Here is a 25,118-nt window from a genome sequence, read left to right as displayed (position 1 = left end):
GGAAGATCCAGTATGAAACAGTACCTTCCAATGAAGCCCATAAAAAGAGGGTATAAAGTCTGGTGCAGGGCCGACTCAAAGACAGGCTATTCGCTGCAATTTCAGGTGTATGAAGGGAAGAACGCACAAAGACCGGTCAATGAAAGCCTTGGTGAGCATGTCGTACTTTCTCTGTCAGAGAACGTGCAGCCTGCAACGCGGCTATTCTTTGATAACTATTTTACCTGCACTCGCCTAATGGAAACTCTCGCTGAGAGGAGCATCCTAGCCGCAGGGACGGTTCGCACCAACAGAAAGGACTTGCCCGAAGAATTGAAGCGAAACGACAAGCTAAAGAAGCTAGAATACCTGTGGCACTCCAAAGGCCAGGTCAATGCCTATCAGTGGCGTGACACTAAAGATGTTCACCTCTTGTCGAATTTCCATGATCCGACAGTTTAGAAATGTCACGGAAGCTGGCCAATGGCTCTTCGGTGGCTGTGATCTGCCCAAAAGCACTGGCAGACTACATGTTGATGGGGCCCGTAGACAAATTTGATCAAAAGCGAAATGCCTACACTTCTGGTAGGCGTTCCAAGAAATCCTGCGTATAGGATATTTTATTTTCTCTTCGATGCTTCTGTCGTCGATGCATTCATTCAATAATGCGCCAACAATGACATAACATACTTTTGGTTCTCGATTGTTCTAGGACGGCAACTCATAAATGGACAAATGTTCAGGCACTACACTAACACAGGACCATTCCGGAAGAACAAGGAGGGCTGAAAGAACGGCGAAAAAATGGTTGGAGTCTCGGAGAAACTTCCGTTTACAAGGAGCGGCCACAATCCACAGAAAGTACCCACAAGGCGAAGGTGCAGGTGGTGCTCCACCACAGCAAATGAGGCCCGCACAAAGTTCATGTGTGGAGTGTGCAAGGATACCCTGTGTGCCACTTGTTTTGGTGCCTTTCACACAAAATAGGCACACAAGTGATCTCAGCATGGTGCCTTCATGAGACAATGGGACAGTTGTTCCACTTCCCAGATCCACGGAATGTGCCAAGGGGCCATATACGTTCCACTTTTTTCTAATAAAATAGGCATGTTATAATCCTCAAATTTGTTTAGTATCATTTGTGAAGCCTTCAGGAGCTCAAAAAAGCAAAGCATTCCCTTTTTTTCTAGAAAACCATATACGAACTCACGAAGGCTCAGGCCAGCTCTTTGATCAGGAGGGCAGTCAATTTCCGGGAAACATCAATATTTATCCCGACTGCACTGACGGTGATCACTGTGTCCAATCCTCCTTCCATGGTAGAAGGTCCTGGCTTCGCCTTGTAATTAAAATCCAAGCGCATCGTTTTTGCTTTCAGTGCTGGAAAGACAAGATTTTCTTTTCATTCGAGTGTTTTTATTCTACGGTGGTTGCTTGGGGTAGTTGGTAATTCACGGCAAAAAAGGACGTACAGCGCGAAAGACAAGGATTGCAACAGGCGACATACACAGCGCAGTGTATGTAGTCTCACGGTCCTTGTCCTTCACGCTGTACGTAGTTTATCATGTTTTTATCATTAAGGTTGCCAACATTTTATCCTAGAATGAAATGGATCAACAGTCAGTACACTCTTTTTTTGGTGTAAAGAGACTCGGTTAAAGGGTCTATGAACCACGTCTTGGGCTTGCTGAGAAAACACGGACCCAATAGCTGACATCAATCATGAAGTGTGTTTTGCGCGTCTTACTACTGTTACTGTGTGAAGTAATTGAAAGTATGCTTGCGAATTTATAATAAATACGTACAATAATAATTAAAGCCTATGCTCGGCCGCAAGGGTGACTATGCAAGCAGCATGGCCTTAAAACATGGTAAAATGACACTTTGTACAAGTTAAAGAAACTGCAGTTAGTTACAGCGTGCAATTACGACTAAGAATAAAAAAAAAACAGCAAGTTTTCAAAAGTGTCGCATGGCCGTCATCAGCTTAGTTCGTAATGTCGCTAGTGAGTTCTATGGCAACGGAAATGCAATGTATATTAAGTGCAAGCCCTGCCACAGTTAACATTTATGGTGTAATTAGATGCGTTGCCAATAATTGTTGGGTCCCTATTTGTTTGGATATTAACAAGTTTTGTAGAATGTTTCCCCTGCATCTTCGCTGGACTAAACATGAAGCCTTGCTTACAGTTGATTAAAATTAGGGGCAAGTTATGGACCAGGCGTAGACGAAGTTTCAAGCATGTGAAGTAATTAGAGCCTGAGCAGTAGTAAATTACGTATGCAAGGGCTGTGGAGCATTCATCATCTAGAGCACCACTGCAGTGCGATGCGCCCAAGACTATGCAGGCAATGGATTACCCACATTATGAGCTCCGCTCGCTTCTATGTAGGCGCAGTTGGTCCTGCGTGTCTCTTGGTGCAGAATGTCAAACTCTTCTATGGAATCGTATCATACATAGGGAATTCTCTGGAATCATAGATTTTGAGATACGGGGAATCACTTACCTAGTTCTTCAGAGTGGTCTTTGTGTCCAATTGCTGCCATTTCCTTACACGCTTGTCTCGCATGTTCTATATTTGTAATCTCCACTTCAAGAATTGCATCACTCACTCTTCGTGCTATGAACTTCAGAAGGAATATTTGTTTCAGTCTTTCTGCTGTCTTACAACAACATGCCATGTGTAAATGCACATCTTAGCAATATCTAACATACATGAGCATATTAAAGAATATAATGAAATAACCCCGATGGATTCACTTCCTGGGGGCAGAAACCTTTTATGGTTATTTTAACAAACTTTAACAAGAAAAACATAGCAACACAACAACAACATTAAGCGACGAAAATGCAGAAATCGTTGCACTGTGCATGCCAACGCCAGGCCGGTAAATTCCTAAATTCCTCTTTAGAAAACACGATAAGGCGGGAGATGGAAATTCAAGACGATGAGCAAAACGAGAACAAGGTGAAAGCAGGAGCCAACGTTTCAACAAGTGGACTTTTGTTGAAGGCGACATATGCTTTCCTCACCACAGTATATATAGGTGGGGTTCTTCTAAAGGAGAGAGGGTTGCCGCACCCACCCACCTAACACCCTCTCTCCGTCGAAACGTTTTCTCCTTCTGTCAGCTTGTTCTCGTTTTGCTCATCCGCTTAAATTCCTCTTTGGCGTTCCATAATGCTCCTCGAAGGGGCGCGGTATCGGTGCGTCACGGTTTGGCACGTGGGCGCGATTCCTTTTTTTGTATAGTTTTTATTTACTAGTTGCAACAACGGGCCTTTGGAACTTTGCAACAACGTGCAGCCTGGAAAGCGGCTATTCTTTGATAACTATTTTACCTGCACTCGCCTAATGGAAACTCGCTGAGAGGAGCATCCTAGCCGCAGGGACGGTTCGCACCAACAGAAATGACTTGCCGGAAGAATTGAAGCGAAACGACAAGCTAAAGAAGGGAGAGTACCTGTGGCACTCCAAAGGCCAGGTCAATGCCTATCAGTGGCGTGAAACTAAAGATGTTCACCTCTTGTCGAATTTCCATGATCCGACAGTTTCATCGTGTCACGGAAGCTGGCCAATGGCTCTTCGGTGCTGTGATCTGCACAAAAGCCCTGGCAGACTACAACATGTCGATGTGGGCCGTAGACAAATTTGATCAAAAGCGAAATGCCTACACTTCTGATAGGCGTTCCAAGAAATCCTGCGTATAGGATATCTTATTTTCTCTTCGATGCTTCTGTCGTCGGTGCATTCATTCAATAATGCGCCAACAATGACATAACATACTTGTGGTTCTGGCTTGTTCTAGGACGGCAACTCATAAATGGACAAACGTTCAGGCACTACGCTAAGACAGGACCATTCCGGAAGAACAAGGAGGCCGAAAGAACGGCCAAAAAATGGTTGGAGTCTGGGACAAAATTCAGTTTACAAGGAGCAGCCACAATCCACAGAAAGTACCCACAAGGCGAAGGTGCAGATTGTGCTCCACCACCGGAAATGAGGTCCGCACAAAGTTCATGGGTGGAGTGTGCAAGGTGCCCCTGTGTGCCACTTGTTTTTGTGCCTTTCACACTAAATAGGCACACAAGTGATCTCAGCATGGTGCCTTCATGAGACAATGGGACAGTGTTGTCCCACTTCCGAGATCCACAGAATGTGCCAATGGGCCATATACGTCCCACATTTTTTAATAAAATAGGCATGTTATAATCCTCACATTTGTTTAGTATCATTTGTGAAGCCTTCAGGAGCTCAAAAAAGCAAAGCATTTCCCTTTTTTGCTAGAAAACCATATATGAACTCACGAAGGCTCAGGCCAGCTCTTTGATCAGGAGGGCAGTCAATTTCCGGGAAACATCAATATTTATCCCGACTTCACTGACGGTGATGGCTGTGTCTAGTCCTCCTTGCATCGTGGAAGGTCCTGGCTTCGCCTTGTAATCAATAACCAAGGGCATCGTGCTTGCTTTCAGTCCTGGAAAGACAAGATTTTCTTTTCATTCGAGTGTTTTTATTCTACGGTGGTTGCTTGGGGTAGTTGGCAATTCACGGTAAAAGAACGACGTACAGCATTGGCAACATTCTGTATACAGAAGATAGGCGAACGTGTTGGCGAAAAAAATTGACACTACAGACATCGACACATGTCACTGGATCCGCACCCCGAAGCCTGGTATCCAAAACATTATCGTTCGTTTTGTAAGAGGAGACATGCGCAATGCCTTGTTCACGAAATGCAGGAAAAGAAGGCTAGACACCACTGTGCTTTGTCAGCGCGAAGGAAAGCCAATCTATGTGAATGAACACCTTACACAGCGCAATAGGGCATTGCTCTCAGCCACGATAAAAAAAAAAGAAGGAAGCTCGGTAGAAGTATGTGTGGACTTCTAGTGGACGGGTGTTGGCACGCAGAAATGAGGAGTCGCCTGTCGTCCGCATTACAGAAGAAAGAGATCTTGACCATATCACCGTAGAATCTTGAGAGATAAATATTTATTGAGAATGGATCAAGCTTTAACTAACAGTACCGATTACGTTACCGTCACTTGTACGGCTGGTGAAACATTTGCAAACACGGCAATTTTGTACGGCTGGTAAAACATTTGCTGCTTTGCACATGAACACAAGAAGCATAAAAAGCAAGGCCGATGACATAAGTACTTTTTGTTGAGTCATTATCTGTTAACTTCGATGTGTTGTTGTTTTCTGAGACATGGATTAGTAAAACTGATGACCTGCCTCATCGGCCAGGATATAATTCAAAAGATATACGTCGTGTTAAGAAGAAAGGAGGCGGAGTTGCAATGTATTTCAAATAAACATTTTCTCACGAGGTACTTGAAGATTACTGTGTTATAGTGCACCGCCGCCGAACTACAGTGATTGATAGAGTGCTGATTGCCAGGTTATCGGTTGTTAACGAAACTTTCTCTCAAGTCTCTAAATATTTTAAGGCAGTTTGTCGTGTGCGTATCATGGCCACGCACGCTTATATCTCCTTCCGTTTCTCTACCGCGGGTGCGCTTTAAAACCAAGGCGCTGCAATTATGCTTCAGAAACTTTCCTTTATATAGATGAGATGCATATATATATATATATATATATATATATATATATATATATATATATATATATATATATCAGTGGCGTAGCCAGAAATTTTGTTCGGCGGTGGGCTCACCTTGCAGCTCGGCCTCGTCCTTAAGAGGAAGCTTTAGCTCGGGAGCTCCTATTTAAATGCATGTAAAGGGTAATTCGTTTTCCACCGCAACCACTCCTGCAATGTTGACGAGGTTTGTTGCATTTAAAAGGAAAACTTAAATCCTAGTGACTGCTGGTTTCGAATCTTTCAGTTAGGTGGTCAATTCTTTATTAAAAATTGGCCAAAATCACACATTTTCAGAAAACGAGACTATCAAGTTTAAAAGTCTATAACTCAACAATGAATAATGATAGCACAATTCTGTGAATTGCATCTAATAGTACATCTATAGAGGACAAACAGATATGTCACACATGAATCTCAAAAAATTTGGTATTATGTAAACACAGCTTTCGCAGGAACCCTTGTACACAACGTAACCAATTCACGTAAGATACAAATTGACATAACAAATTTGTCCGCTTTGACTCTTATAATAGATGCTGTTTACAGAACCGCGATAACTGTTCTTGGTGCATAGCTATTAGTTTGTAAATGTCGTGCTTTTATTTTTTGTACCTATCGAATTTTTCAAAATGTTTTTAAAATATTTTTTAAATTCAGCCCCTAAATAGAAATTCCTTTTCTAAGAGACACAAGAATTTAGCTTTCTCTCTCAAATGCAACAAAGCTCAAATGCAACAAAGTTCATTAAAGGCGATTAGCAGAATTATCTCAGAAAAGTGTTTCTGTGTTTTACATGTGTTTGAATAGACCACGTCGGATTGGTCCCGAGCTGAAGCTTCCTCTTAAACAATTTGCCGAGGAATAAAATACGTGAATAATAGCTGCATTGCCATTGCCAAAGATGCTGCAAACGAATTATTTAACGCTACGCACTGTCAAAACAAGTAAAATATGTATTTGTTTATCAAAGAATATACTTGTATGAGACAAAAATTGTGCCCAAAATAACTGATATCAATGCTTCCATGTTTTTTGTCTATTTAATGAGTAAAGAAGATATCCCACGAACTTTAAAACTATATCAGTTCGAAACCAGGAAAGCAGTGCATGCCGCTGATATGAAAAATGAGAAGGCCATGAAATGAACAAGTTGAGGACAAATATGTTAATGAAACGTTGTCATACAAGAACCGTGTTTACTTTCATGTACGTATGCAACGGCCAGTGCAAAATATCAATGACAGTGGCATTTGTTCCGATGTATAACGGAGGAGCTGTTGTCATCGGTCGTGTATCGTAATTGCACCGAAATTATAGTCGCAACAGAGAGCACGTATAGAAAGCAGTTCTGCAAGATATACGAGGGCGAGTCAAATGAATGTGAGCCATTGCGAATATATGACAAACGAGGTAGTTTATTTAAAAGTAATCTTTATGAAAATTTGGACATTTGTCCCATTGACTAACGAGTCGCGTGATTCCCGTCTCATAAAACTCCTTGGGTTGGTGCTTCAAAAAGTCTGACTCTTTCACGTGATCGTCCGGCACGAATCTGGTTCCGTTAAGCTCTTTTTCGTTGCCCCAAAATGTGGAAGTCGCAAGGCGACAGTTGTGACTGTATGGCGGATGTTGCAGCGTGTCCCACTTGAACTTTCTTAGTTTTGTATTAACCACATCAGCGACGTGGGGACGGGCATTGTCGTGGAACAAGATGACCCCATTCGTCAATTTTCCACGTTGTTTGTTCTTGATTGCGACACGCAGCCGTTCCGGTGTTTCACAATATCGGAAACAATCAATAGTCTCTCAAGACTTAGCAAATTCTATCAGTAATAGCCCCAGACGACCGAAAAAAAGTCAACACCTTCCCGGCGGAAATGCCGGCCTTTGCGTTCTTTGGGGGTGGTAAATTCGAATGTTTCCACTGTAAGCTTTGCCGTCGTGTTTCAGGCTCGTAGTAGTAGTACCATGGTTCGTCCCCGATCACAATTGCAAACAAGAAGTCGTCATCCTCATTGCGATACCGGATCAGATGAGTCAAGGCAGCGCCAAACTTCTCCGTCTTCTGGCCGTGGTTCAAAATCTTGGGCATCCATTGCGCACACAAAAGCCGATGACAGAGATGTTCATGAATTATGGCGTGAACCGAATCGTGACTGATGTTCAGACTCTCTGCCAGTTGATGCTTATCGATGCTTATCCTCCGTTCATGTCTCATCACCTCATCAACTTTTTCAGTTTTGTTAAGGGTGATTTCACGATGGCTTTAGACCCGTCTTGGATCGTCTTTGGAACTTCCACGTCCTCCATTGAACCGTTTCCTCCAACGCTTCACAGTGGCCAATGAAATGCGATGTTCAACGTACACGGCAGCCATACGGCGACTAATTTATTTTTACGAAATACCTTCAGCAGTCAAAAACTTCACGGCACCACGCTGTTCAAATTTTGGAGTTTCCAATATGTCACGAAACCATGTTCAACCATGCTCTCCTTTGCGCACACAAGACTGAGTCACCATCGTCGGCTCACCCATTCCAGCCCCCCCTTCCCATACGCCTTCACTCGCACATACAGCATGCGGCGCTCGGTAACGATGTTATCGCCCTTGGACTTTATACGAAATATGAGGGCGACGGCGACGGCAGAAATGCGCTTGGGGTGTCCATATAATTGATATCGCAATAATAAGAGTATCCGGCGACTGAAGCGTCCCATGGCCCATTACATTCCGCAAAGGAAGAAGTAACAAAATTGAACTTTCACCATGCAACAATTCGCTGCGCCGCAACAATGTATTTTTTTCCTTGTGTGGGGCGGGGGCACCGAAATTAAAAAACCCCAAGGAAAATATGTTGGCCACAATTGAACGCCTACTTTGCGCGCCTAATGTGGCTACCGAAGGAATATTGAAAAAAAAAAACGTGAGACGCTTGGTCCACAGAGAACCATACGCATACTGCTCGGTATCCTACACCGGCGAGCCAAGACTTTCCGGAGGGGTCGCCCTCAAGTGAACGCGGTGCAATTCGTTCATTCCCCACAGTGATGGCGGCAAGCGACCATTGTTTCTTTTTCTTGTCTGCTAGCCAGAAAAATTTCTAAAACTCTGCCAGGCGAAAATCCACTCGGCCAGAGCAAACCGAACACGCACCGAAGTGCGCCGCGCGGTGGTCAGGGCAACACGAGAAAAACGTGTGCGCTATGGCTGGCTCTGGCAGCCCGTGGGTAGGGTAGCATGACCAAAAAAATTGAAGACGCTCAATGTGTCCTCGCGAATAAAAGCCAAAGTAGGAAAAATAAATAAGAACGTAGCTACCTTGGCTGGCTTTAGCGTCTTAACGTGGATTCTTTGGCATAGGTTAAAAAAAATGATATTTTTTATGTGACATGACGGCACAAATGAACCACCACAACGCTTCGTTTCATCAGACCTCGCTGCGTGCTTTGTCAACTTGTCTAATACTGTGTTCGTTTGGCTTGTCCCGTTGTATGTTCCAATGCAAGACTTTCAAAAAGTCAATGCACCTTTGTGTCAAATGTTTATAACAGCATTAGACCCACAAAGTTCCGCAATTGAAAATCTAAAGCAATACTTTGGAATTGTCAATGCACCTTTCACATCAAAAGTTTATGAGATTTATACCCATAAAGTTTCGGAATCGATATCCATGCGCTCCGTAGATTCCGCGAGATGCCGCGGTGAGCCCGTTTGTCATCCCAAGCTTGCAATTTTCGCGGTGAAATATCTTTTCGGGCTTGAAAAAGACATTCTACACAAAATCCAGAATGATTTGGGGCCGGGGGTTGCTTTGGTCGGCGGTGCATTGACAGCACGAAAACGATTCCGGGGGGGGGGGGGGGGGGGGGCTGAAGTCCCATAAGCCCCACCCCTGGCTACGCCCCTGGCCGTATGAACTTGTAAACATTAGCTTACTAACTACAAATTAAGAATGCCGTCAGATTTTTTCATAATTTCATATCGCGTTACAATCGCAGTTCTATTTTTATTTTTTATTCGCTTGAGTGGAAAGTCCACCCTCCCGTTACTATTGTGTGTCGCGTTACATTCGACTAAATACGGTATGTAACGCCAGCGAGAAATCTACCCCATGATTTTTCAGAGCATTGTGCAATAACGGGCAAAGGATCTATCAGCTGCTCAGCGTCGTGTCTCTCACCTCCGTAAGGGAATGAGATTGCAGTCTCCGAGCTAGCGTTGGAGCGCGCCACACTACCGAAAAGCTGAATCATTTGTGATGAAAACACTTCAGCTAGACCCTTCAACAGGCTTCAGATTGGGCGTTCCATATCTTTTGTCCGCGCTTTTCGACCGCTACCGCAGTAGCATCGGAAACGGTTCGGTCTGCACCACGCTGTATACACTCCAGTTCAGACCTCAGGTGCAACGCTCTGCAAGCTGCGCAATAAGTTCGGTGACGAGAATGTATCACTCTGCGCGTTGCGTCCGTGCCTCGCTGCGTGCCATGCTCGCGCGAGCTTGCACATGAGGCTGCCAAAAAACAACGCAATGAAAAACAAATTGAAATAAAACAACGCATTAGATAACCGTATAGCACAGTTTGTTTCTGAGGATTAAGACGTTTTTCATTCAATATTTACGATAAAGAACGCAGCGATCAAGAATGCAGCGTCGCACCCGAGGCCGGCCGACGGAGGGTCCCAGCGTCTGGGAGTACGACGCAGTGAGGCTGGCGGAGTCGCTTCTTCCTGCATATGAAAGGGTCCACGTGACGTTTATTCGGCTTTTATAGCATGTTAAGAATATGTTGCATCACGCCACTGGCTATCACCCAGAAGGCGTGATTACAGCTGACTAACTTCCAGGGAAACGCTAAAGTACCTCGTGCTGGAAAGTGAAGTATTAAATCACGGAGGGAACCGATGCCGTTTGGACGCGTACCGTTTGCACTGGAGCAACATCTTGAACTGGCGATGCGCCTTTTTTCATCGTCAAACGGTAGCCAGGGGTCCTTTGATGCGGCAGAACTTACAAGTTTTGCTCCCGGCCAGACAATCCCTGAAGACGCCAAGTGCCACAAGCCGCCACACCGGTAACATGGACCGATTTGACGCGTAGAACATGAACGATTTTAAATGGGCAATTGTGCCTGGTTCGGACGCCTTCCTGCGACGCGTCGGGCAGGTGTTCGAGCACGCACGGCTATCTTGAGTACGCTGACCCATCTTGACGGGCGGGAGGCCATGGCCATATTGACCCGAACGCCGCGCAGCCGAACCGCCATCTTGCGCACCTCCGACCGGCTGAACGCTTTCGGCGTCGCCGAACGCTTGGTTGGCATTCTACGTCGCCTCCGATTCTTGGCTGATTTCTTCGGCTTTATCCAAGGTCAAATGTTCGCCGTGGGCGAAAAAAGTTTGCATATGTCGGTTTGCGATTCTATGAATTATCTCGGATCCGGTCGTCGTACGAAGCATCGAATTTGCAAGCGAGCTATTTCTCCTTGAGGGCCGTGACCTATTCCATGAAACGCTCACCCGGTAGCTGATTCGGCTTATGAACAGATGTCTCTGCGCCAGGACATTTGTAGTTTCCGAGATTAGCCGATCCACGAGTTTCAGCAGCTACTCGTACTTGCTCGTCGTAGCCGTTGCCTCCGTAGTCGACGTACTGGGCGTCTGGACCGCATTTCGTCCTTCCGTTGCAGGTGCAGTTGTCGCTTGTGCCTCAACCAGTTACTCTGCCGCGAAGGGTTTTCGCTGCACGTCCCTGCCCAAAACGCTGATGAGCGTCGACGCTCGACGCTCGTCCTCCCATCCGCGCCGTCCGGCCGCTTTAATATGCACCAGGAAAGTTTTCTTCCATCGGTACCAAGGAATCGGAGGAGTGCCAGGTATTTCGAGGAACAGAGGAAGGTTTAAAAAGACGCCATCCTGTAGCGTTGCATGCAGAAGCATACGACTAGGAAATCCGAAGGAAGCAGGCAATATAGCGTCTCCGAAGATGGCCGCAGACGAAGGCCTAGGCCGACGCCAGCTGAAGCATTCGGAGAAGCTCCGAAGGCATGCGAGGTAGTAGTAGAAAACTGACGTAGATAAGTAACGTGTTCACGGCATTTGAGGGGCAGCAGATTTTTATAAATCGTCATCGCCATTCTGTATCATCGCAAGCAGAAGTAGGCCTAGGGAAGCTGAAGGAGGAAGGAAATATGGCGTTGCCAAGATGGCCGTAGACGAAAGGCGTAGGTCGACGCCAGCTGAAGCATTCGGAGAAGCTCCCAAGGCACGCGAGAAAATAGGAGAGAAGTGACGTAGATAAGTAGCGTTGTCACGGCATTTCACACACTGTAGGTTCTTGTGAATCCTCGTCGCCATTCTGTACCGTCGCACCCGAAGCCGGCCGACGGAGGGGCCCAGCGTCTGGGAGGACGACGCAGTGAGGTTGGCGGAGACGCTTGTGCCGGGTGGGAGAGTCTAGTCAACGTGGCGTTTATTCGACTCGTATAGCGTTCGAAAGACATGTTGCATCATGCTACTGGCTATCACGCAGGTGGCGTGATCACACCTCATTGGCCATCATGCGATCATTGCAGATAATAGCGAGTGCTACTTTCGACGCCAGAGTACAGCACGAGACAAGGAAGAACACCAAACTATTTCTACGTGTGGACGCAGCCACTGCAAAAGGTATCACTAGCCTCGACAGCGTTGCACCTGATTTTCTGAAACGGAGTACATATGTGAGGACACTCTCGAGACGCGATATACCGGATAAAGTAGCACCAACGCGCGGTGACGGCAGCGGATACCTGTCAACGGGACGACGCTTAATTATTGCCAAGAATCAAGCTCAAACCACCCAACGTCTACACAAACGCCCCAGAGTTGCAACGCTTACCTTCTGCGTCCCACACCGCAAGCGCCAGGGAAAAGACCGGTCCAACCCACAACCACAAGCAACTGATTGGTCATAGAGATTTTTCTACAAGAGCGTCCCATAGAGAAAGATGAGCGTCCCAGCGGCCGAATTGACTGTAGCACACCAAGCGGATAGTTTTAACACCTTCCGGTTTCGGTTCTGAGCGCGCGCGTTTTGAACACCAGTTGTTACACGCCGCGCCGGCTCCGCTGCTCGGCATTTATTATTATTTTTTTCGCTTCTGTTGCACCATGCGTGGCCTTGGCGTGGAATCGTTTTATATAGTAAAAACGATTGCGAACGACCTTTGCAAGACGCCGCCGAATCTGTTACGTGCAATTTCACAAAGAAAACGCAAGACGTCTTCTGAAATAATGAAATGTTTATTTTGCTCTATATAAATGCTCGTTCCGGGCTTCTGCCTTCATCCAAAGGTTTTGACACCAGGTAAGCAGCAGTCGTTGCCGTACGAAGCTGCACCGGACGCCATCAGCTGAAGAAAAGCAAATTACAAGCATGTATCATTTTGGTATATTGACCTAACAGGAATATTGCGTGTAGAGGCGAAACGTGCGTAAGTGGTGAATGAGCTGCATTACAGATAAATTCACTATTTCGCACATTTCGTAGCAAAGACTCCTCCCAAACAATGCAATAGAATCTGAAGAAAACATCCGATTTGCAAGCATCCCTCCCTCCCTCCCCGGGCATTATTTCTTGCACCTTAAGAGCAAAAATACACCGTGACTGCGCGTTTCCAAAACAACTTGGCCTCAGTCGACGCGATGGTACGCCAAGTACACATGGTGGCTACAAATTTGATTCAAATCGGTTTGGCGGATTTCTCATAAAAGCATTTCTGCGTTTTACATGTATTTGGGTAGCTGCACTCTAAAAAAACTTTGCACCCTTTGGGGTGTATATCTGCCACACAACGATAATCGTCATCTGCCTTGATGCGTTTCCTTTCTTGAAAACGCCGCGCCAGCTACTTTCTGTCGGGAATGCTATGTCATGCTGATAACAGCGCATGCCGTTCGTTACTGGAAAATACCGGGCTCGCCGCGTTAAAGAAATGAAATGCGGACAAGACAGATGACGTTAATCGTTGTGTGTGAGATATAGACGCCATATGGTGCAAACTTTTTTTAGAGTGTAGCTAAAGCGTCTTAATGAGCCACACCGGTTCTGTAGGAAACCCATGAAACAAGCGTGGCGTATCCGCAAGGCCATGGCCACCATGTGGCAGAAAAAAAAAAAACGCCCAAGCAAAAGATATTCAGTGAAACCATACACTCATACACCCATACACTCATGCGAAGGTTGTGGGTTCGGTGCCCACCTGCGGCAAGTTGTTTTTTCATCTACTTTAGTTTCCATTAATTTGTCGTTTCTTTATTTCATTTATTAAGCATAAGTAACTTCCCCTATGTTGTCCTTGGTGTCAGTGTTTGTTGGCTTCTGATGATATATGATTAATAAAAATCGGGTCCCTCGGTTAGCCCCTTTCTTCTCGTTTATTACATAACGAGGGTCTCGAATACGGCAACAATAATGCCTTCAGGTAGCATGTGTGGGTTTATTGCCTTCACCCAAAAAGATCACGTTCTCGTGACGCCTGCGGCAAAAAGGACGCTCCACGTCCGCCGCCAAGGTCTGTGAGTGGTGGCGCTGGCTTACACTCCCAGGGTTCTACACTCTAAGAACAGTTTACACCCGTTGGCGTGCCCCTTCTGCCACACAACGATAGTCGTCATCTGCCTTGATGCGTTTCCTTTCTTTAACTCTGCGAGCCCGGAACTTTCCAGTAACGAACGGCACGCGCGTTATCAGTATGACATAGCATTCCCGACATGCTGGTAACGCGCGTGCCGTTCGTTACTGGAAAGTTCTGGGCTCGCAGCGTTAAAGTAAGGATACCCATCAAGGCAGATGACGATTATTGTTGTGTGGCAGAAGGGGCACGCCAAAGGGTCTAAACTGTTCTTAGACTTTACTAGGACACATAAATGGGGAACCAGCGCTGGAGTTTTCGCGTAAGGCGAACTCTCTGGTAGAACACTTCGAGTGAGTTTCTAGCTCTGCGAACTACTCGCAGTCATTCCAGCCATAAACAGATAGCTGAAAGTAAGGCACTGAACCGTAAAGCTAGCGGAAGTGAACCGTACAATCATCCTTTTAGCGTTGCAGAGTTCAGAGCTTCCTTGAACGGCTGCACGAAATCGGCACCAGGAGCTGACAGAGTCATGTACATAATTATAAAACATCTTCACCCTGACAAGCAGATGGCTCTATTGTCTATTTTCAACAATATCTGGGAAACAGGAGACATTCCATTGGCATGGGAAGAGGCGATTGTAGTTCCTGTCTTGAAACAAGGTAAAGATCCGTCTTCTGTGGCAAGCTACCGGCCAATAGAACTCACAAGTTGTCTATGTAAACTCTTTGAAAGAATGTTTAATGACACGCTCTTACATTTCCTTGAATCAAACAAGCTCCTTGACCCATATCAGTGTGGTTTCAGAGAAGGCCGATCGACTACAGACCACCTCGTTCGCATCGAAGCATATATTCGCGACGCTTTCATACACAAACAGTTCTTTCTTTCTGTATTCTTAGACACGGAAAAGGCTTGCGACACCACATGGCGGTATGGAATTCTACGTGACTTATCAGAATTGGGTATCCGCGGAAAAATGCTTAATGTAATCGAAAACTATTTATCAAATCGCACATTCCGTGTCAGAATTGGTAATATTCTCTCGAGACCATTTCTGCAGGAAACTGGGGTACCGCAGGAAACTGGGGTACCGTATGCTATGTCCGCTGTGGCAATGGCAGCTCATTGAGTGTGATACTTCGTTCGTTGAAATAACGAAGAAAGCTCCCCAGATACACATTGAAATGCACTTTCTTGAACTTCAGTCGAAGTACACTGGCCAAAAAGTTTAGACAGATGCCTCAAAGTCGCATGCCGGCGTTTCTTATGCAGCTGTCGGCCCATCATTTGAAGAATCCTGCACCCGAAAACAAGCATATTCACTGCTGAGCCATATGCTGTACTGACAGCTGTTAAACATACCAAGAAAATGAAATTGCAAAAGGCCATTATACTCACAGACTCCCTTAGTGTTGTAAAATCTCTAATGTCACTGCAGAAACGCAACAATCCTGTACTGAATGAGCTCTATTCGCTCCTATGCACACCATATACATCTAATCAGCACGTCATAGTATGTTGGGTACCTGGGCACAGAGGCATTAAAGGCAACATGCTTGCTGATTAAATTGCCACATCCATTGCAACGAAAGCTGGCAACTGTTCCGTAGGTATCCCTGCCACAGACTTAAAGTCTTTTTTGCGCAAAAAACTTCGAAGGCATTGGCAACACAAGTGGGACACCGAAACCTCGGATAAACTCCATTTGATCGAGCCACAATTAGGAAATTTGCCACCGATAACGAAAATAAGGCGAATCGAGGTCATTTTCAGCCGCCTCAGGATAGGTCATACGTATGGCACGCACTCTTATCTCTTGACCTGCAGCGAACCTCCCATATGCTGTAGATGTGGCGAGACACTAACCGTCCTCCATGTCTTGCTGGAGTATACAGAAATGGAAACTGAAAGGAAAAAAACACTTCCCTCTAGCCTACCGACAGAACATTCCTTTTCATCCTGCAATGTTGCTTGGTGCTTACCCATTTTTTCACAGAAAGTCAGTTTTTAACTTTCTGCAAGATGTTAATTCATTGCGAGTTATAGGCCGAAGAGATTCGCAGCACAGCATCTTACGAGACGCTGCTGCTTCGATAGTAGCACTTTGTAGAGCACGTGCCTACAGGCCCTTGCATTTAGGAGCCTCTTGAGGCAATAGTGCTATTGGCATTTACATATTTTATTCCCTCCTTCCATCAGAACATATCTTTTAAATTCATAGTACATATGAAAAGTCATTGTGATAACTTTAATAGATATATATTTGTTTTACAATTGTTTTAGGCCCCTATACAGCCAGGTTCCATTGTTATAGCCGACCACGACGCCATTGATCATTATTTGCATCACTGACGCCATTAAAACATTACTTGGCGCTCTTTGGCCATGAGTGGCCCTTGCGCCATAAAACCCCACATATCATCATCATCATCACCATCAACACCAAGGCAGTCATTGGTTTCGTAAATGATGTAATCCTACATGGTGTAAGTCCATTAAATTCGTAGAGCATCCTCGTTCCGCAGGATGCTGCTGCGATAATTGTTTCGCATAGCACATGCCTCTGGGCCCTTGTGTTTCAAGGGCCCTCAAGGTGGCCGTAGTGCTCTAGCCAATTTAAGCATCTAACATATTTTGTTTATTGTATCATTCCTTAGCAATGTATTTTAATGCTCACAGAACATGTCATAGTCATCGACATAATCTTATTACAGATATATTTTACGCACTTTAGAGCGACTATTTTTAAGGCCCCTTTACAGCCACGTCAAATCAACTTCATAGAACTCATAACTACACTGGAAACTCATCACCACGGACCTGGCGCCCTTTGGCCATACCTGGCCCTTGCGCCACGAAGCACCACATTCATCATTGAAGAAACGCATACAAAGATGTCAGTAATATATATTTTTAGGGATGTTTCTTTTCGGTTATGCATGTATGTTAAGTTTTTTGCATTTCTCACTATTTAGCCACCTCCGACGTTTGCGTCATACCTTGAGCATATATGCTTATGTTTCCACGTGCGCTTACAGGAGCGGCTTTCGTCCAGTATTATGCTAACGTTGGGGCGTTAGTGTGTGCTAGAAAAAGCGGCGTTTTTCAGGTGTGTTGCTGAGCTTGTAAATGTGGCGCGTGCCTGGTGTTCTCTGATCAGCATGGCAAATGAGTGCAATTGTCCTTATACATTGAATATAAAATAAAATTACGGTCACGATACACGGCTCCAATGCATGGCGATTCGTGAATTATAAAACATTATGGGCACAACAACAGACATAGGGACTGGTGGTCACGATGTCAGTCACGATGCCGAATGGAATAAGGGCAGTGGTAAAATCAAGAAAGTGCTTTAGCACAGACAGTCTTAACGCGCCGTGTTATGCATTTACGCGCAGTCATTTAACTGTATTACGTGATGGGTTAATTCATATTGAGTTCACATTTGGCATCCGAAGGTACTTGAAAAGCAAGCCGTGTGACTTATTACTTCCGTTACTCGACTGATGCCCTCGCATGCTATTTCCATCCAGCTTAACAAACTTACTATCTCTTAACAACATACTTACAGTATGGGTGTTTTACTTTTTAGGGTTTTCAGAGCATGCTTATAATCGACATTTTTCGTACCGTCATGTTACCAAATCCCAACAGAGCTAGATTTCTGATCCATAATAAAATTTTGTTGCATAGAACACATGCAAAGTATGCGAAAAATGAGCATTGTTTTCTCAGACTTTTCATTGGACAATTCACTCACATCTAAATGGAAAGAAATGTTGGCTATAGTTATCTATTTAGGTGGAAGTTAAAAATGTTTTCCTTCATTATGCAACTCTAGCCGTCCACTAACTTTGTTAACTCTGCATGTTTCATGATTATTTTCTAGGTACTCACTGCAGTACTTGAGGCTATCCTAGTAAAGAGTAACATTTCGAAATCGTTTTTATGATTATATGTTCGCTTTATCAGTACTCTAGTGTATTAACCTTGGAGGTCACGTCTGTGGTTTCTAACGTCGGGACCTCCTTCTGCATATTTAGCCCTATTCCATCTTGTGTCGTTCTGCTATGAAGACTGAAAGATTGAACACTAAGTCGTTCGTACTAAGCACACAGTCATCTGCAAAACAAAACAAAAAAAACCTACGTTACTATCACAACCTGTTTACCTACAAGACTTCGCTAGGTGGCAGCGCGATATAAGGGGAACTAACGTATAAGCTTCCCTATTTTCTCATGGAATCAGCTTCTTTGATTTCCACGTACGAGCTGATAGCTGTCTCTCTGCAAAACTTCAGTGCGTTTGAAGAGAGACACGCGGCCGAATTCAGTAAAATGGTTGCCCAAATGGCGTTGCACAGTTTTATGAACGTTATTATGGTGCTCCCTTAGGCGGTCGTATTTGCACTATCCAATTTCTGCAACACGTATAACAAAGCATGGCCAGGAAATCTGGTAAACCACAGCTGTGGCGCATGGAACGAGGCGTCTGTTGTACTGGGCACAGCCAACACTCCAATGTGGTGAATGCACAATCACACGTTTACGGAATTTCGGCAGCTTTTAGGGGGCTGAGAAAAGCACAGTGGTGCTCGCACACTGCCCAGTTTTCAGCCGATAGGAGAAATCGTAAAAATACGGGAGCACTGCAAACCGGCGCCCTTCATCAGGCTGGAACCGTGAGTGAGCGGGATTATCAAGTTTGGTGCGGTTAAGAAGCTGTTCTGCTATGGCAGAAGTTATGAATATAGGGTATCCAGCACAAGATAGGCGACCAAACTGTGCTGCAAAACAATGTAGCATCGCATGCGGGCATTATTTCTTGCAGCTAAATTTACAATAGCTCTTTTTGCAAGCAGAGAGTTTGCCAAGTTAAAGAGCAACAGTGATTTTCTACTCGTCGTTTCGAAGAAGCAGCGCACATATTTGCCCGAAAGGCAGAGCCAGAGATCCAGAAAACATAATCAATGATTCTTAGAATGCTCGTGCGTCAGCTCCAAAAGCTGCATATCTGCTTAATTATGCATACTATTCCAGAGTGTGCACACCTGTGAATGCAATTTTAGAGACTTTCGTGCGTCAGCTTCTCGAGCTGACGCGTGAACTTTCTAGGAACAATTCAGTTCGTTTTCCCGGTCTCTGGCCGTGCCTTTCGAGCAAACATGTGTTCTGCTTCTTCGAACCGTGCAGTAAAAAGTCATTCCTGCATTTTAATTTGGCACACTCTAAGCTTGTGAAACGAGGTATTAATTTTGCCGCAAGGAAATCGTTGCCGCGTGCGACGCACCACAGTTTCGTAGAACAGTTTGGTCGCCTATATTGTGGTGAACACCAAATGGCCGTAATTTCTGCAAATACAGAACAGCTACTTAAGTCTACCAAACGTTATGAGCCCGCTCAATTACGCTGCCAGCCTGGTGAAGGGCTCCGCTTTGCCGTGCTCTCGTGTGTGTTCATGATGTCTGCCATCGGCTGCAGAAACTGAGCAGTGTGCCGGCATCTCTGTAATTTGCTCAGCTCCAGAAATGATTCAAAACTTTGTAAACGTGCGGTTGTGCATTAAACACACCGGAGTCTTTGCTCTACGAAATACAGAATACGTTTTGTGCCATACGCCAGCAGTGTTGTTTACCAGATTTCCTTGTGAAGCTGTGGTAAATATGTTGGACAAACCGACAGGTGCTAATACGGGCACTTACGGCAGCACCAAAATATAGTTATAACACTGTGGAAGCAGATTTGGGCACCTACGGCCGAAATTGCTTCTGCGTACTTCTCTTTCAACGTGCTGAAATTTTGCCGAGACGCAGCTGGCAGCTCACACGGGAAATCAAAGAAGCTGATTTCGTGAGAAAAATGCAGTTTGTTAGTTCCCCTTCTACCCCGTTGACCTCTAGTGAAGTCATGTATCTGAAGAGGTTATGATAGCAATGTACGTTTTTTTACTGGTGGTGATGTACTTAGTACAAATGACTTGCTGTTAAGGCGCCTCTTCTGTCCGCTTTTCATCTTCTGTATAAGCCTCTTCATGTAAATATTTATGTGATTTCGCTACGGCGTTAAACAGCGCTGGAAGACAATGCAATTTCTGTCGTCTTTCGCGCTGTACGTGGTTTTAATTGTGAATAACTAACTAGATGAAGCATCGGCGCTTGCTGGATAAATTGAGTAAAATAATAGGTGCATCCCAGGTGCTGCGGGAATCGACGTGAGCGATGCTTTGTGTACTGTTTGCTTTGATTGACGATAATTAGCGCTGATGTTGACGGTGAATGTTTAGACTCTTTAGAGTTTATTTTATATGAGACTTATAGCCAGTCAACAGGTGAGAGTGTGTGCCTTACGTGTCGCCAATTCTAAGGCGGCAGAAGATGACCTGAGCACGTCGTATTTTCGTAACGGCTGAGCAATTCCGTAGGTGTGGCCTAATGACATGGGGGTGTTCAAGTGTTTCAGTGTCCCATAAGAACTGATAATAGCTCCTGGGGCTTTTCCGCAGGAAAGGCTTCAAATTCATCAGAGAGAGATATATAGGCGACGAGTCCTTTCTTGCTAGAGAAGATGCAGCTTCATCTGCAAGTACGCTACCCTCAATAACTCTCTGACCAGGTGCCCACAATATTGCGACACGCTTATTAGAAGCAAATGATATCCACAGTATTGAATAGAGATCAATGACAAGATTATTTCCGTTTACGGAATGACTTTGGTGATATTATGGTGCTTGAAGAGTCAGTAAATGTAACTCTTTTTTGAAGATTTATTTTCCAGATATGTTTCACTGCAATCAGGAGTGCATAGGCCTCAGCAGTAAATATACTTGTTTGTATGTGCTGGACATGGGATTCAGAAAAGAGCGGACTGACAGCAGCGTAAGGCATGCCAGCATCTAACTTTGATGATTCGGGGTAAAATACCGGGCTTGAGTATTTTGATTGAAGATCACGATAATCCACTCGGGGACGTACATTTCCGAAGCATGCTTCGTGATCTCAGCAAACGATGTGCCAAATTTTAATGTGCCATTGCCATGACGAAAACAGCTTTGCCGGAGGCATTACACGATGCTCAAGGTAACACTCTGTTCTTCAGTGAGTTCCCTCACCCGCAGTGAGAACGGCTCCTTTGCTTCAGCTCGGTCACGAAAAAGTGTTGAACATTTGACTTTATTCATGATGGAGGAACAAAGTATGTTGCTCAAAGTATGTTGCAACAAAGTATATTGGCAGTTCGAGTTTACTTACTGAAAATATCTGGAACGGAAGTATGATCGTTCAAATTCGAGTGACCACTCGTTTTACTCTACTTAAAGACTTTCCACAGGCCTTATCCTTAAGGCTCCAGTCGCAAGGGGGATGCCTAATTGGTGTGCAATATCCAGCATCTTTAGACCAATGGGTGCAGCAGAGTGATACACTACCGCACCGTAGTCTATGCGTGACCAAATGAGGCTTTTGTATAAGATTCAGAAACACCTCCTGTTTCTGCCACGTGTGGTGTGCGACAAAACGTTTCCTATGTTTATCACGTTAGAACATTTACGCTTGACATGCTTCATGTGGGGAATAAAAGTTGGTTGATGGTATGCAACGGTGCCTAAAAATTTGTGTTTTTGGTAATTTGTATGTGCTGTTTGTGTAGCTTCACTTCAGGATCGACCGCCAGTCCTTCTTTTTTCGTTCGAATAGAGCACACGAGCGTTAATGAGGATTTATTTAGAGTAATTTTTATTGACCCATTTAGTTCAAGGCTGAGTGAACCTGTTGCTGTGGCACTGTAACGGATTTGTAACCAACATATACGTCGTCGACGTACACGGAATAAATTATGGCTGAAGGCAATGATGTTCTGAGTGAATTCATCTTAACTATAAAGAGCGTACAGATGAGCACAACTCCTTAAGGTACCCCAGTTTTCCGTATGAATGGAGGGCACAGCGCACTGCTCATTTTTATTAGGAAAGCACTGTAGCGCCGGTAGCTTCCTCAAACAGGTGCCATGTTCCCTCTGATGCCCATAGCCACAGGTCTCGCAGGATTACGTAACGCCACGTTGTGTCGTATGCCTTTTCCATATAGAGCAAAAAGGATTAGAATTAGTATTTATTTGTTCATTTGTGTACGCATCACCAATGTTTGTTTCGGTGGGCACGAGATGTTTGATTGTACAGCGCCCCTCCCTGAAACTGCATTGATGTAGATCAGTCTGTTCAAGGAAATGTAAGATACGATGAGTAATCATTTTTTTCGAATAACCCACAAAGGCAAGTCGTGAGCTCAATCAGGCGATAATGTCACAGCGGAGCGGTGTTCCCTGTTTTAAAATAGGAGGAAAAATCGACTCTTTCCATCTAGATGGAAGATCGGCAGCAGCAATATAGCATTCTAAAGGGTGCGTAGCGTTATTTTAGTATCGTTGTGATGCTACGAAGTCATGTCGTACATAAATATTTCAGGTCCGGAGACACAGCTAAAAGCAGTACTGGAAGATCTCACCACAGCAATGTTCAGATAGAGGTTATGAGGTTCATTGTGTCGTCATTCGCAGTCGATTGCCTTGAGTTCTGCTTTTTCTTTGTGTTTTAGGAATGCCTCGGAATAATGAACTTAAATGCATACTCGATCGAAGTGTTCGCCAAGAACGCCGGCCTTGTCTTCCTATGTATTTCATTCACCAGGGTAAAGGCTCAATTTGCTACTCAGTAAGGCTTTTTAAACCAATTCATAGTTGTTTCGTCTCGCGAGTTCAATAGTTTCCGCTTGAAGGAAACCTATCCCAGCTTACCCTCTTGTTTTATGTCGGCATCCGGCTTAATTGTGACTTCACCTTTTTCAACGTAACAAGATTTCCTGCAGTCGTAAATCGACGCAGTGGGCCCCAGGTTTTATATTGTTTCTTCCAAGCCTGCTTGCAGTCATTATTGCATCAGAAAACCCTTCTTTAAATTAGGCGCCCTTTGATTTAGGAATAGATTTGTCTACTGCGTCTATAATAAAGGCAGGTAAATACGCTACTTTGTCGTCTATGGTATATGCGCTGATAAAATCTAGCTGTATATACGCTGATATTGTAAATAGTTTCCAATTGGGGGAGGCTAGTTTCCGCCGAGGGGCATGCGGAGGACAGTTATGCTGTGTTACTAAATTTAGAGCTACTGGAAAGCGGTCACTGCCAATCGTATCTTCAGTGGCATTCCGTTCTGAGAGAGGGAAAAGAAAAGCCAATCGACAGTTCTATTGATGAATGTCAGTTATGACAAATATAGTAATAATTTGGTTCCTTCTTTTTTAAGAGGCGCGCATCGGATTTTACAAGGCTGCTTTCTATGATTTGATTTTAAGCGTTGCATCGCGTGTCTCCCCACATCGTGCGGAGGAGGTCAAAATCAGCCGCAAGTATCTAGGTTTCCAGAAGCAGATCAACTATCTTATAGAAGTTTGTTTTCCGGAGATGATAATTCGGCCGTATATATGCGTAGCGCATGGCTACCAGCTGATTTAAAAGAATTGCCCCTACTGAAAGAGCGTCAAGGGGTGTCTGAAGGGCAAGGTCTTGACAAGTTACACACTTATTTGAAACTATTGCTACACCACTGGATGACGTAACAGCGCCATCACGGTCTTTGCGGACAGTGGCATATTGCCGCAGAAAGTTTGTTTGTGTAGATTGAAAGTGTGTCTCCTCAATGCACAGGAGCATTGGATTAAACCTATGCGGGAGTTTTTAACGTCATGATGGTTCTGGAGAAGACCCATGAGGCTGTATGCGATAGCTTATTATCCATATTAAGAAAGAAATCTGTATATTGTGCCTAGGAGAAGGACGCTAAAATTGCTTAGCTTACGTGACCTTTTTTGGGCGCCGTATTGAGGAGTTAGAGGAGTTATTGAGGAGTATTGAGTTGCTGCGGCCCTGAGACTCGTGGAGGTCCTTCAGCGCTGCCTACGCCATCTGAGTAGGAGTAACGTTCATTGCCTCTTGCGGTTCTTGTGAGCGGTGTGTTCGACGTGAAAGCGTCGCCTCAAGGGTTCGTACGAAACCTTCGAGCCGAGTATTCCAGGGCTCGATGGGCCCTGCCTCAGAGACGGCGAATCAGCGCTGGCTACCTTTCCATAAGGGGGTTGGTGGCAAACGTGGAGCCACACTCTTTGTGGGCCGGACCGATACTAGGAGTCTGTTGCGGTGTTGCCCCCTTACACGCCGCCGGATTAAAACGCAGAAGAACTGAAACGTGCCTTCACGCTTCCAGAAACAAGATGTTCTCTCGTTGAGGTTAATCACTTCTTTGTCTTGTTTCCATGAAGGACAATACCATGAAAGCCCGATGGCTCAATTATAGGCTGTATATGCTGCGCCCTGAGTAAGCTGGGTGCACATCACCACATTTTGCGAAGTGGGGTGTTTCATTGCAATTATCTGCGGGGTGTCTTTAGAAGCGTAATTGGCCTAGGTGAAGCGGCCACAGCACGACTGTGAGCAATGTCAGACCGTTGACATTTAAAGCACCGTCAGGTATTGCGTACATACTGGAGAACGCGGAGTTTGGTGTAGCCCGACTCAATGGGCTTGGGTAATGCACTTGTGGAAAATGTATCAATGAGAGCTTTTGTTGGGTTTTGATTGTCGTCACTTCTGGTTTTTAGTCTCTATACCTTCACTACATGATGTTTCTTCCAGCCTTCTAGGAGCTGTCTTTCACTGAAGTCTACCAAGTCGGGATGTGATGCCACCACTGGTGTGAACGATGAGGTCCTACAGGAACTCGGTTGTCACCAAACGCGACGAGATTTGATTCGTCTTACTTCTTAGTGTCATGTGGGCTGCTGGGTATCTTCCACCTTCTTGGAAAGACGCTATAATCCCTTACAAGGCAAGGAACCCTCCTTACCTAGTAGCTAC

The 25,118-nt window shown here is 45.0% G+C and overlaps 1 long non-coding RNA gene across 1 annotated transcript; it reads right to left on the bottom strand.

Annotated features, from left to right (window-relative positions):
- Positions 1-1,140: 1,140 nt before the first annotated feature.
- On the bottom strand, positions 1,141-12,519 carry LOC129385393 (uncharacterized). The gene is made up of 4 exons (XR_008612936.2): positions 12,474-12,519; positions 4,290-4,459; positions 2,488-2,608; positions 1,141-1,359 (listed from the first exon to the last, which is right to left on the bottom strand). It is a non-coding gene; the product is annotated as an uncharacterized lncRNA (long non-coding RNA).
- Between the last annotated feature and the right edge of the window lie 12,599 nt (positions 12,520-25,118).

The sequence above is a fragment of the Dermacentor andersoni genome, chromosome 7 (genome assembly GCF_023375885.2).
Source record: "Dermacentor andersoni chromosome 7, qqDerAnde1_hic_scaffold, whole genome shotgun sequence".
Lineage (NCBI taxonomy): Eukaryota > Metazoa > Arthropoda > Arachnida > Ixodida > Ixodidae > Dermacentor > Dermacentor andersoni.
Note: the sequence above shows the minus strand (reverse complement) of the source record. Positions and strands in the feature narration are given on the sequence as shown.